Genomic DNA, 13,920 nt, shown 5'->3' with positions numbered 1-13,920 from the left:
GTAAAATCCAAAAGGGGAAAAAAGAGAAATGTTTTTTAGAAAATGATGAGAGATAAGTTTAATAATGTGCTAGCTGAAATACTGAATTTAATATAATGTGAATATTTTAATAGATTAAACGTAATGTACATAATCAAAATATGTATGTTAAATTAATTATAATGTTATTTTTCAATTTTTAAATAATTAAAGTGTTTAAGGGGAAAAGGAACTATGTTTTTAGAAAATAATGTGAGAAATGTTGAATAATATGTTTGTTTGAAAATATTAAATTTAATAATTTTAAATTCATAGATTGAACTTAATGTAATGTTTATTAATTTTTTTAATATAATTAATTATTTCAAATTATACATGATTAGATTAAATGATATAGGAGGTTAAGACATGTATAAATTTATAGAATAAGAGGTGAAATTTAATTAGGTTAAAAATTAATTAATTAATGAATGATAAATTAGGATTCATATAAGGTGGGGTTCTGGGAAGAGAAGGACTTGGATGTTAAGGTGGGAATCCAATTCTCACTTATATTCCATCCTTCATCTCTATTAAGGTTTTTAGGGTGTCTATTAATCTGCATGGCCTCCCTAAATTCTCTATGGAAATAGTGATCAATTTTATCTAGAATGCATACCTTTTCAATACAAATTTGGTGTTTGGTATTATTGGAATATTCAGCTAACGCTGAAATTTTAGAACGATTATACTTTATATCAGCGGAATGTTCCTGGATTCTAGTATTTACTATTGATGGATCAACCATTTTCCCCAATATATGGCATTCTGCACAAACAGGGAATTAAATACACACCTTTATGGCACTTGGGGTCTATGGGATATTTAACAGAATTGAGATAACTACGGATGGTGTTTAAAGGTTTGAAGGTGGTCATAATGTTATTTCTTTTTAGAATGTGGGTTATTTTGTCAATGGTCCCTAGAATGTAAGGGAGGTTTACTTTGCCACCAGATTTATCCAAATTTTTATTTTTCTTACGTTCTAGGTTAGCATTACGGAGAGCTTTAATGGCTTGATGTTTTTTGTAACCATTATTTAAGAACACATTTATAAGATGTTTTTTTCCTTATCTAAGTGTTCCTTAGCAGAGATTCTTAACGCCCTAGTTGCTAAAGTGTTAAGAATCCCAAATTTTTGGGTGGGATGATGGTGTGAGGTGGCATGAAGATATTGCTCAATATGGGTCTTTTTTCGGTATACTTGGTGAGATAGGGAACCATCATGATTTCTAGTTATGAGGATGTCAAGAAAAGGGAGACTATTATTGACTTCAACTTCCATGGTGAATTTTATTGATGAAGATAGATTGTTTAGGTGTTGCTTAAAATCTTCTAATGTTTTACGTCCATGAGGCCATATGATGAAGGTGTCATCTACAAATCTTTTCCATACTTTTGGTTTTAAGGGCAAATAATTCAAGGCTTTAGTCTCAAAGTCCTCCATGAATAAATTAGCAATGATGGGTGATAGAGGAGAGCCCATGGCTACACCGCAAGTTTGTTCGTACACTTCACCCATAAAACTAAAGAATGTAGATTTTAGGCAAATTTTAAATTAGTTTTGATGTGTCAGGATTAGTTATCTTACGGACTACATTCATAGCTTCTTCATACTTCATAGCTTCTTCAAGGGTTCTTGACAAGCCACTCGTGATGGCATGAAGAGCTTTTGAATCGCAGCTAAACAACTTCTTCTTGTCTGGATCAGTTGGAGGATTTTTAGGAACTTCGTAGCCATTTACGATGGAGAGCCAAACATCCACTCCTAAAGCCTTCAAGTAGGTTTTCATGCAACTGCGCCAAGTGGATAATCATTTCCATCAAACACCATAATTGTTCGTGAATAGATGTCTTCCATATGATCCATATTTTTTCACAATCTTCCCTCCAATGATTAGACCGTTAGAGGATAGCCTACTCTGATACCAATTGTTGGAAATACTATGGGGGGGGGATCAGTATTTCACTTATTCTTAATATTTAAGTATCACAAGCATTAACTAATCAGATCATATGAAGAGTACACAAAAAATATATGAACAATTTATAGGGAAGTTACAACTTTCGGTTTACCAACTACAACTAGAAGGGCTACAACCCCAAGATATTTACCAGCCACTATTGGAAGGAGCTACAACCCCTGGTTTACCAACGTCCACTGGAAGGAGACTACAACCTCCTGAAAGAAGCTACAACTTCCTTGTCTAGCACTACCCTACCACCCTTAACAATAAAATACAAAACAATAATCTTGGGCTCTCGTACCTAGGATAGTGACCCAAGTACAACAATATACAGTCATTGTTATCTCTTCCTAAACATATTCAACTTTAGATCTGCTCCAATAAGTATGCCATTGTAGCTCTCCAATGCAACAAAATAGATTCTAATTCATACCTTCAATCAGTTGTTTTGGATATGCCTTAGAACAGACCTCGAATTGTGCTTTTAGTGCTCAGATCTTCCTCAAAAACTCTGCCTCAGAAAAGATTGTTGATTTTCCTCAAAAGGTAGCTTGGATCTGCTTCAAAATTTCTACAAGGATGACATTAGGGTTTGCGCCAAAATTCTACAAGAATGATTTCAAGATGTTGAAGAAAGTGTAACTAGGTTCGGTCTTCATGACATTGTAATTATGATTTTTGTAAAATGAATTTATTATTCCTTGTTGCATGGGTTTCATGAGCAAGAAGTTTATTTTATAGATGGCTCCCATTGAGAGCCTTAGTAGTCAATGTCATATATGTAATGAATATAAGTCTACCTAGTAACTAGATTAGCCCTCCAAGAACAAGCACAGTCCTCTTGAAAAGAGCAGCAAACAAAACGATGTCAAATGCAGTCAAGTCAACCAGCAAAACGATATGAAAGAACAGTTAGGTCGGCTCAATTAAGGTGACATATCTATTCATGAATACAAGTCGGCTTACATACAGGACAGACCACTATATATACCCAATAGGGTCTGCGCAAAAGTGAGAGAAGAGAACTCAGATTTTCTCTGTGATTTTTCGTGGGTACAGTTACAGGATCTCGGACTATTCAATGATAATTACAGTGACTAAGACCTCACAACCTCAAGAAGGTATCAGTCCTTCGGATAGACAACATAAAGAGGATCTCAACTCAGTCTTGATATAATTGTGAAGCATGTATATATCTCACAGTCACACGTTCTGACACAGCATACAACCTCAGCATTCTTTGTAAGTAAACACACAATCACTGTCTCAATATAATCTCGGTCTCAGCATAATTACAGTCTCGGCAAAGAAGGATCATGATGTCTCAGTGTATGTGTTATGATGAAGTTACTCAACCGTAATACTCTGTCTCGGCATACTAAACAGTCCCAGCATACGTATGATAATAAAGATCTCATTGCATGAAGAAAAACACAGTCATAGACCTGGCATACATATAATGAAGTTGTTCAACAGTGACACTCTATATCAGCAAGCGTTCTGGATGATGGTGATCATGATCTCAGTTATGATCCTCAAGATCATAATCTTAATAAAGATCTTGACAGTGAAGTAGTACTGGCCTTGATGTTGCAGCAGTAATGATGATCTCAGCGATGCAGTAAAGATGACTTCATTGTTGCAGCAGTAATGATGATCTCAACAATAAAAGAGGATTAGTGTCTTGTTCATGGAGTGGTCTAGAAAGTCAAGGGTCATGATCATGGTATTTGTCAATTGGAATCTCTATAAGAAGAATTTTTAAGCAGGTTTTCCTCTCCAAGAGGGAGAGGTTTTGGCCCTGGCAGAATGCCAACTTCTTGTGTTCCTGTCTCTTTTTTTTGGTAGCTATTTGAGGAACTAAAAAAAACACACTCTAATAATAATAAGTGAAGATTGGAATAAGAAGAAAATTGAAAAACACCTGACAAATAGTTATCATGCTAAGAAGAATCTCATTAACTACATTTGCCCTAGATTCTTCAACACGGAAATAGAGCTAAGGTGTTGAAATCAAAGGAAGGGTAGCATAAGAGACATACAAGACTCTCATCAAGATATCTACAAAGCTATGAAACTCAAAGGACCTCAAAATGAAGATCTTATCATCTTGGAAAAGATTGAAGCAGTCCAGACCTACCCTACAAAAGAAGGCATTGTCATCTTCAAGGTTATAATCAAGCAAGGATCATCTCCTTATCTGAGAAGAAGATCATCCAGCAAATCATCCCTATCAAAAGGAGCAACCTTTTTCTATTAAGGAAAAGGCTTTCTCATTTGAAAGAAGATCATCGGAGAAGAAGCCATCATATATCTTCTTCAACCATCATCAAAGCAATCAAGGTGAAGATTTCATCTTCACATGACAAGTAAGTATCTTTTCAATTTATAAATTTGGTTAAATGACTTCATGATTGCAAGGACATCTATAGGTTGGATGGGTCATCAAGATTCCTTGCATGAAGAAGGAGGATAGACATAGTCCTCTAAGTAGCTGAAGTCATCAAAAGGTCTCCTCTGAATTCATGGAAAGGGATACTTATGAAAGATCCCCTCATATAGCAATATTGGAGACATCAAAGAAAAACTCACTCTCAGAAGGTGCAATGAAGAAGGTCACATGGAATCTAATCTTCATGAAAGTAAAAGGGTATCAAGGGATGTAGGATATCTTCATAAGATCCCATCTACAAGATCTAGGAAGGAAGATAATCATCATCATTCTAACTGATAGGCAAGGTAACAAATGTCCATGAACAAGAAGGTTACCTCATTCAACAACTTGTGGTCTCTATGTTGATTTGGGGTAGCATCGGATGTGCCCTAGCCATGAAAACTGGTGGAGAGGCTAAAGCACATGAGATCTCCAAGACCCAGAAATGGTTTGGGGAAATTCCACCCAATTAGAGTGATATTAAAATAATTAAAATTTTAAATGGGTTCCTAAGTCTAAACTTAGGAAAATAAAAATATTAATGGGTATTAATATAAAAGTGTGTGAGAAGGTTCTAAATGACATGGATCAAGCCAAATCTAATCTTAGCCATTGATTAGAGATTTAATCTCGGTCGTTGAAGACTCAACAGAAAAAGTATAAGAGGAGGCTTGAGGGTCAGTTGGAAATACACCAAGATTGATCAGTTAGTGCGATTTTCTAGAGCGAGGTTTGCTGAAAGAAATCGAACAAGTGATCGGAGTTGCAGCGAAGGGCAGTGAGTGCATAGCAAAGAGGCAGAGATAGTGCCGAAGGATCAGCGTTGAGGCAGAGAAGGCTACGCAGAGCCAATAGGAGCCACGCAGAGGGCCAGAGGGATTGCGCAAAGGCTACCAGGGCCTGTGTAAGTGACGCAGAGGGCCAGAGAGCCTGCGCAGAGCATTAGAGGGCTAACACAAAGGGTTCATGGTTGACGTAGAGGCCAAGAGGGCTGACGCAAAGGGTTCCAGGCTAACGCAAAGGCCAGGAGGTTTGACGCAGAGCCTCAGAAAGGCGTTGGAGAATTTTTCGTGGAGCAAACTTACCGAATATCTGCTTTCGAAGAGAGGTATTACTTCAAGATTGATTTCTCTGTCAGGTAGGCCAGTTTGGCACCCAATTGTACTCAAGAAAGCTACTTAATAATAAAACCCTCAAAACTGCTACACCGGTTTTCCCAAGTTGGGTTTTTCCGGGGACAATTGTCCAAAAATAACGGTGTCCCTTGTGTGTTTGTCTATTCTTTCATTTGATGATCTGTAGATGGTTGAGACTATACTTGTGTTTATTTTCAATATTTATATGGTTAAATAACTTGTTAAGTAATTAAACAAGTAGGTGAAATAAACTAGATAGTGCAGGAAGAATTTCTAACAAGTTAGACTTGGAAATTCCAACACTCTATGCTAGATAGAGAAAGACTAGTCGATGGCAAGAATATTGAAGGTTAAAAGAACTCAACCATGTGCAAAAAGGAAAGGCAAGGTTGGTCCTCAAGCAAGATAGAATAAGTATAGCTAAGATTCAATGCTATAGAAATATTTTGAAATCTCATATCAATGAAAGATGGAGGAAGCTGAAGAAAAGGGCCAAGGAAAGAGGGAGTAACAAATCTCTCCTATGAGTAAGATAGTATCCCTCATAAAAGGGTCCTATCATAAGCTCCTAAATCTTGTGTTATAAGATATGACAATGATAATAAGATGCATCATGGCATCATGGAAGCATTAGAAACAAGAGCTCATGACATCACCATGGGAATCATGAAGGAAAAAATCCATGGCAGACAAACATGTAGGATATAGCTCTTGGTAACCTCAGTGGACATTGAAGGAAAGGAAGGAGTCATCTAAGACAAGGCTCATCATACATCAAGTCAAAAAGGAAACATCTGCCAGTTGGGGATATACAAGATCCTCAAAATTCTCTAATGGAATCCTCATCGTAGGGTTCACTAATCTAGAGAGGAAGCAAGTGTTTCAACAAGAACTCCAACTTATGGAATCCATGAGATGATGATATGATGACATGAAGCAGATCAAGGGATTGAAGATCTTTTCAATCAAGGAAGCTATTGGAAGAAGCCTTGATGACCTGAAGGTAAAATAAGGTATGTATGCTTGTGTTTAATATTATAATGTCATGTCATATGGTTGTAGGTAACATGGATCATTGCTTCTATCTTAAGAAGCATGATCAAGAGAAAAAGGATCTCCTCCTTTGAAAAGATGCAGGAAGGCATAAGTCACACTAGATGAAATCAACATAATATGTCCTCATATGAAGTATGAGGTGATTGACTACAATGAAGAAACTCTAATTGAAAGCTACTGGGAATGGAATGTGTGAGGAAGGAAGAGATCGTGAGATATGCAACCATGATGAAGGCAATCAACATCCAAAAGACCAAGAAGATTTGACTAGGAAATCTCCCAGAAAGATATGAAGACTCTGATGAAAGTCTGAAAAAGATGAAGACCCTTGACAATGGATATCTTTGGGAGATATGTCAATATGTGTGCAGGATGTTGATACCTACAAGAAGATGTCATGATGAAGAGCCATCTCATAAGGTATGATTTAATTTAATATGATGTTTTGATTTCTTGAATAATATCTAGATAATGCAAGGCTACTCGAACAAGAGTTGTAAATACAATTACAACTAGCATTCATGTGGTGGATGGAAGAAGCATGATGAGAAAGAAGTAGTCATATAACGAAGGTTCTAGATATAAAGAAGGCCACTTTCCATGAAGAAAGGAATGACATAATGAACTAAGGAGGAAAGTGATCGATGGTTGTTGCCCTACAAGGAAGAAGCTCAACTGATTTTCATGACATCAAGGAGAGAAGTTGATCAAGCAGCTGAAGGACCCACAAAGAAAGAAGTTGTTGATGTATATAAGAGTACTTAGCTAAGAGGGAGCTCTGATAGGTCCCTGATCAAGAGGGAGCTTGGATTGGATCATCCTTGATTAAAAAGGAGTGGCAGTTGTGTTTTTCTATTTCATGTGTCATGCACTAGACCAGGACTAATAGTCGTAAGTCCAGGTGAAGGCCATGAAGAGAAATGAAGACACATGATATCCTCCCTAGTTGAGAGGGAGAGATAGACACAACATTCTTGTCTTCACTTTGGAAGAAAGAATGGAGGATTGAGTAATCATCTGGCATCCGATGCTCTTTGAGGATGTGTAGGGCATCCAAGACAAGAGTAGGCAAGAGGACCGATATTCTTTGAGGGTTGGGAACCCAAGATAAGAATAGTCCTAGAAGGTCATACTCAGTGAACACCCGGGTGGGTATGTACCTTGAGAGACAATGATTAAGGTGTCTATAATCATTGGTCTCGCCAACATTGTGCTTTGATCTAATGAGAGATAGAGTTGTCAGTCAAGGCCTTGTTGTGGAAACAATGTTGGTCACTATGATGTTATACAGACCGGTTACTAATATGATTCTTCTTATGAGAAATTCTTCAGATTGAGAATGACCAAAGACCATCATGAATATCTCCCTAGTTAAGAGGGAATGATGAAGAAAGTGTAACTAGGTTCGGTCTTCATGACATTGTAATTATGATTTTTGTAAAATGAATTTATTATTCCTTGGTGCACAGGTTTCATGAGTGAGAAGTTTATTTTATAGATGGCTCCCATTGAGAGCCTTAGGAGTCAATGTCATATATGTAATGAATATAAGTCTACCTAGTGACTAGATTAGCCCTCCAAGAACAAGCATAGTCCTCTTGAAAAGAGCAACAAACAAAACAATGTCAAATGTAGTCAAGTCGGAAAGAAAAACGATATGAAAGAACAGTTAGGTTGGCTCAATTAAGGTGGCATATCTATTCATGAATACAAGTCGGCTTACATACAGGACAGACCACTATATATACCTGTTAGCTCTGCTACAGTTTGCAGCATTTGATGGGAAAAAAGCAGGTTTGGCAGTGCTGGTTGTGCTTTCAAGAGGTTCGCAGCAGTGGATTTCTTCTTCCCCTTCATTCTCCTTATTCTCCCTCGTAACCCCTTAATCTCTGTTTTCTTCCTAAGCTCGGTGTAAACCCATATTTACTTAAACCCCCGCTTACACTCTTAAACTCCCCATTCCTCCGTTTTCCACTTAAATTTCTCCATAACCCCGCCTAAACCTTTTTTCCCAGCTCCCGGGCTTTTTTATTTAAAACCTTTAAAAAACCCGATAACCTGTTAAAATCCCCGTATTAACCTTTTTTCGTTTTAACCCCCAGGTGCAAGGTTTAAGTCCACACGACCATATTCATATAACCCGCGCCATTTTAACTCTTTGTCGCTCTTTAAACCCTATCCGTCCAATCTTTTCCCGCAAGATCTAACAGTCTCCACAGTTCTGTCTTCGCACGTTAAACATCGTGCATTTCCTCTCAATCTGGTCGTCCATCGCACCATCGAACGGTGGACGCTCCCCCCGATCGCGCGACCTGCGCACGCGTTAACCCGCGGGGAAGTGGTTTCCCACCTACCACGTGTTGCTTTCTTATTGGATCGCGTTGTTGAATACAGAAACCGCCGAGGGTCCATAGGCGATGCAGGGAATACCGCCCGCCACGCAAAACCGCCATCCCCGCTGTTTAAACCTCGCGCAACTTTCGCGCGCAATCACTGTTGGATCCGCTGCTGCCTGATCCAACGGCCCTCGTTAACCCTGATCATCCACCTCCCAATGCGATCTCAGCCGTTCATTTGACAGATCCAACGGCTTATATTTAATCGCACCTCTGTGTCTTCCCATCGCTGCCCGCCATCAGATCTCGGCCGTCCGTCTAAGCGATCCGACGACTAGCATTCTTTCTCACCTCCTAGTTCGTTGTCCATGCATTTTTCAGTGTTTTTGGCCTGTCCCGTGCGCGCGAAGGAGAAAGCAAGTGATCAGCCACCCTGTACCTGCACAGTTAATATCTCAGCAACCACATTAAACAACAGAATGGCCGAAGGACAAAAAGTACACTCTCGAGCAATTCAAGCATTTATCAGGCATGGAATTTAATCCATAATTTACTCCAGCTACCCGAGAAGGACATCAGAACACCAAAGAAAGGCCGATTTGTTCATTAACACAGTCAGATCATGGCAGAGGCCCATTCCAAAGAATTAATATGGTTGTTGGCCCATTATTATCCTTTCTTGTATAGCGCAGCAGGGCAATTTTGAAACCAACCTCTATATATATCCAGAAGACAAAATGTAATAGGTTGATGAGTGTTATTTTGTTGTAAGGTTCAACTTCTAGAAACTGTAACTACTGTGATACCTGCAGCGTCTGGTCTTCATTTTCAGCTAATGCAAGCTTCTTTTGCAGTTAATTTCTCATTGTCGACTTCTTCTTCTTTGTTCTAGGTTGTGCCTGTTATGCATTTATTCATGTGTTGTAGATGTTTAGCATTAGAGGGGCTGTCATCCCACCTCTGTATTTGAATCTAGCATGTATCATTGAATTTGTATGTAGGTTTCTGTTATTTTAAAGCCATAGAGCTGTCATCCTGTCTGTGTATTAGGAAACAGACTTACAGACCTTTTAACTGGTTGCAGCTGGCCATCACAGAGTCCTGTGCATCTGCTGGTGTGGTCAGTCTTCTCCATCATCACATTTTCTTTAAAATTGTGAGTAATTGGTGGTCTAAAGCCTTGTAGTCTGGGGGTGTTCACCCATGTCTGGGGTTAAGCACAATAGAAGTGGTTATCTGGCTTGAATATGCAGCGTTTCTTTCATTCATCCACCATTTATCCAACATTTTGTTGAGTTTGTAATGTTCCCGAGCATCTCTAATATACAACCTAGGAGAGTTTCTTGGGGTGATAACAATACCCAATAGGGTCTGCACAAAAGTGAGAGAAGAGAACTCGGATTTTCTCCGTGATTCTTCGTGGTTACAGCTACAGGATCTCGGACTATTCAATGATAATTATAGTGAGTAAGACCTCGCAATCTCAAGAAGGTATTAGTTCTTCGGATAGATAACATAAATAGGATCTCAACTCAGTCTCGATATATATGTGAAGCATATATCTCAGTCACACGTTCTGACACAGCATACAACCTCGGCATTCTTTCTGAGTGAATGCACAATCATTGTCTCAATATAATCTCTCAGTCTCGGCATAATTACAATCTCGGCAAAGAAGGATCATGATGTCTTAGCATATGTGTTATGATGCAGTTACTCAACCGTAACACAGTCCCAGCATACGTATGATAATAAAGATCTCATTGCATGAAGAAAAACACAATGATAGACCGGGCATACATATAATGAAGTTGTTCACAGTGACACTCTATATCAGCAAGCATTCTGGATGATGGTGATCATGATCTCAGTTATGATCCTCAAGATCATAATCTTAATAAAGATCTCGACAGTGAAGTAGTATTGCCCTTGATGTTGCAACAGTAATGATGATCTCAACGATGCAGTAAAGATGACTTCAGTGTTCCAACAGTGATGATGATCTCAACAGTAAGAAGAGGATTGGTGTCTTGTTTTTAGAGTGGTCTAGAAAGTCAAGGGTCATGGTCTTGGTATTCGTCAATTGGAATCTCTATAAGAAAAAAATTTATGCGAGTTTTCCTCTCCAAGAGGGAGAGGTTTTGGCCCTAGAAGAATGCCAACTTCTTGTGTTCCTGTCTCTTTGTTTTGGTAGCTATTTGATGAACTAAAGAAGACACACTCTAATAATAATAAGTGAAGATTGGAATAAGAAGAAAATTGAAAAACGCCTCACAAATAGTTATCATGCTAAGAAGAATCTCATTAGCTACATTAGCCCTAGATTCTTCAACACAAGATATGCTCCAAAATTCTACAAGAATAACTTCAAGATCTACTCCAAACTTCTACAAGAATAACTTCAAGATCTACTCCAAACGTCTACAAGAATAACTTTAAGATATGCTCAAAACTTCTACAAGAATGAGGCCAAAAAGAATTTCAAAAACTATGCCAAAATCCTTTAAGAATGTGCCAATAGTCCTTCCATAGATAGCCTCCCCAATCTAACCTCTCCTCACTTCTGGTTCATGAGATATGAAACCAAGAAACACTTCTTTTCTTCGCTTGTTTAAATAGATCCGAATTTTCCTTAAGCGAATTGCTAAAATGCCTCCTCCTCACACCTATATATAGTGCATTCGAGGTCTAGATTGGGCCAAGTTGTCCACTCGCTGGGCCAACTTGTGCAACTAGCAAAATGTATAGTGAATATTCAAAAAATCATTTCTCCTCAACCATGAGGAGTTAGAGGGAGTTCCATATACCATTGGAAAGGTCTCAAAATAAGCTTTCCAACCATGTATGTTATACTTCCATTTGAGCTAGGTAAATGGAGTAAAAATGCATTCAAAGATAGGGTATCCAAATGGAGCATCAAAAATCCAAAAATCATTTTTCTTCAACTGTGAGGAGTTAGAGGGAGTGTTATATACCATTGGAAAGGCCTTGATGAGAGCTACATGAGGATATAGTTCTTCCTTGAATTTGCTTTGGATTTGACCACCTTTTCCTTAATCTTCTTTAGACTATCAATTTGCATTTGAAGGCTTAAACCCTTTTGCTCTTTAGGGCTTCTTGAACTATTATCACATGCTTTGATCATCCCAAAGTTAGGCCATCATCCCTAAGATTAGGGCTTTGACATCAATAACAACTTTCATCCAACAAAAGGAATCCGAATACAAGTGGATTGGTTCATTGTACAAGAGAGGTAAGTACATGATAAGATTTCTTACCAATCATAGCAATGCACATGGCCTTTTCCGCAGTCACTCAAGGTTGGAGCTATTGAAGATTGCAAAGATTAGATTTGCCACCTATTACCTCACCTTTAGGCACCTTTTGAAGGTAAGAGGCATGGCTAGCATGTTATTAAGTGAATCATGGCAGGTATTAAAGGACAGTGTTTCAACCACATCTGACAGGGGATATTTTCAAGAAGTGGAGGACACCATTCTTAACGGTCAGTTTTGGGGAAGGGTGAAGTAGGTTCTGCAGTTCACCAAGCCCATTTATAACATGATTCGTTTTGTAGATATAGATGCACCAGTGAATGGGGAGGTGTATGAGATAATGGATAGCATGTTAGGGGAAATCAAAGATATTGTTCAACTGAAAAATGCCATCTTGTATGATCATACTCACAAACATGTGGTCAAAAGGTGAGATAATCTTAATGTTCCACTCCATGACTTGGCATATGTCCTTACGCCATAATACTACTCCCCATCTTGGTTAGCCAAACCTGCACCTGGGAGTGGGGTTTGGAGAAAACCCCATATAGATCCAGAGGTTGGAGCTGTTGAAGATTGCAAAGACTAGATTTGGCTAGCAAAGTATCAAGTGAATCATGGTAGGTACTAAAGGACAAGGCTACAACCGCATCTAACAGGGAAGATTTTCAAGAGGTGGAGGACACCATTCTTGATGGTCAGTTTTGGGAAGTTTGAAATATGTTTTGCAGTTCACCAAGCCCATTTATAACATGTTTCATTTTGTAGATACAAATGTGTCAGTGATTGGGAAGGTGTACGAGCAGGTGGATAGCATGCTAGGGCAAATAAAAGATATTCTTCAACTGAAGGATGCCATCTTGTATGATCATATTCACAAACATGTGGTCAAAAGGTGGGATGATAATCCACTCCATGCCTTGGCATATGTCCTTACGCTAAAATACTACTCTCCATCTTGGTAGGCCAAACTTACACCTGGGGGTGGGGTTAGGAGAAAACCCCATACACATCCAGAGGTACAAAATGGGTACATAGTTGAGAAGTTGCCACTCAAATCCCAACTCCTTCGTCTAGGCTATCTCCTAGCGAAGCCAAGGGGGTTGGATCCTATGAGACAAAACCTAAGGCTTGGTTAGGCTAAGCTAAACAAAATAAAGTTCTAGGAGTTAATTAAGATTGACCAAGAAACATTCAACCATCAATATGCATATTACAGTGTGTTACTTCAAAGCATGTAAATAAAATCAATTAGCATAAATAACCATGATCATCCATAAAAGATATAGCTACAATGGTTGATGAATGAAACACTCTTAAAGCAAAAGATGTAACAAGTAGAGACCAGTGCCAAAGTAAGAGGACTTGAATGCTCAAAATAGGAGATAATTGGGTGGAAGTAAAGTGCTTTGAAAAATAAATACTTGGAAACAGAAAGTTCAAAAGTAAACCCTTGAAGTGAAAGATGATTGCTTGAAAGGTAAAATACTTGAACTTGGAAATGTAAATGCTCTAAAAGTAAATGTGCTCTGAAATTAACAAAGTACAAGAATGTTGCAATAGGAAATGTTTTGAAATGTCTCTTGGTACATTTTAGTTAAAATTAGATTTCACTTGGGCTTAGGTTAGTTTAGTGTGTGGGTGCACAACATGAAATGTTGATGCAATAAATTAAATCTAACTAAGGTTTGGTCCTCT

General features: G+C 38.3%; 1 protein-coding gene across 5 annotated transcripts in view; it reads right to left on the bottom strand.

Annotated features, from left to right (window-relative positions):
• LOC149141853 (Asparagine synthase family protein) overlaps positions 1-13,920 on the bottom strand; it is a 414,294-nt gene that overhangs the window by 349,194 nt on the left and 51,180 nt on the right. The window contains exon 1 of one of the 5 annotated variants that reach the window (XM_089450146.1): positions 2,444-3,605. The exons of the other annotated variants lie outside the window; for them this stretch is intronic. The gene's annotated coding sequence lies outside the window, so the exon portion shown is untranslated. Of the gene's footprint in view, positions 1-2,443; positions 3,606-13,920 lie in introns of those variants that run through there. 5 annotated transcript variants of the gene reach the window in all.

Source organism: Pinus tabuliformis, chromosome X (assembly GCF_031772625.1).
Source record: "Pinus tabuliformis cultivar Carrire ecotype Pingquan chromosome X, CPIR1, whole genome shotgun sequence".
NCBI lineage: Eukaryota > Viridiplantae > Streptophyta > Pinopsida > Pinales > Pinaceae > Pinus > Pinus tabuliformis.
Note: the sequence above shows the minus strand (reverse complement) of the source record. Positions and strands in the feature narration are given on the sequence as shown.